Source organism: Lepus europaeus, chromosome 4, assembly GCF_033115175.1.
Source record: "Lepus europaeus isolate LE1 chromosome 4, mLepTim1.pri, whole genome shotgun sequence".
NCBI classification, from domain to species: Eukaryota; Metazoa; Chordata; class Mammalia; order Lagomorpha; family Leporidae; genus Lepus; species Lepus europaeus.
The window spans coordinates 70,146,888-70,147,920 of NC_084830.1; positions in this window are offsets into that span (position 1 = coordinate 70,146,888).

Here is a 1,033-nt window from a genome sequence, read left to right on the forward strand (position 1 = left end):
GGAAGTTATAGGACCAGCACTGTGGCTTAGTGGGTAAAACCTCCGCCTGCAGTGCCGGCATCCCATCTGAGCAGCAGTTCGAGTCTCAGCTCCTCCACTTCCCTTCCAGCTCTCTGCTATGGCCTGGAAAAGTACAAGATGGCCCAAGTGCTTGGACCCCTGCACCCACATGGGAGACCGGGAAGAAGCTCCTGGCTCCTGGCTTCGGATCAGTACAACTCCAGCCGTTGCAACCATCTGGGAAGTGAACCAGCGGATGGAAGACCTCTCTCTCTCTGCCTCTGCCTCTCTGTAACTCTGCCTTTCAAATACATAAATAAATAAAATAAAATATTTAAAAAAATAAAATGGAAGTTATTTCTAAAATATCGCTGAACAGGATTTCTTTTGGGGAATCGGCCTTAACAGAAAGCAGAGTCATTTGTATTTTATTTATCTTTTCCCCCAGTTCATTAATTGCCTGTTAAATGAAGTAAAGTAGCAATTTCCTGGGGGCAGAAAAGTCCCATTGCAGCATAAAGATAGCTCGAGTCTTTGGCCTTAACTGCTCGATTCTCTATGCCTAGGGGGCACTCCGAGGGCTGGGGAGCTGCTGCCCTGGAAAAGACACAGCCGCCGGGGCTCTCCCGGGCAACGCCCGGGAGTCCGGGAGTCCGCGCGCACGGTGCTGCTCATACCCCTTGGGCGTACACCAAGCGCTGGTTCACGGCATAGAGTCAAAACACCGGCTCGCTAGCGTGTCCCCAGACGTCAGGAAGCAGAGTTTGGGACCAGGAAATGTGGCCGCCTTGGCCAGGCTCCAGGATGGGCGCTCCCACCCCGGAGCACCTGCTTTGCTGCTCTTCCGGGGGCGATCTCCGGGCTGGGCCGGGGGCGCGGGCCGGCGCCCCAAGTGCGCGTCCTGGGCAGGGGCAGTCGCAGCCTCCCGCCCGGAGCCCCGACGGGCGCGCAGCCAGGGCTGGGGAGGGGCCGCGCGAGGGCGGGGGCCGGGCGCGGGGCAGGGCCGGGCTGCGCCTCGCTGGGCTCCCGGGCA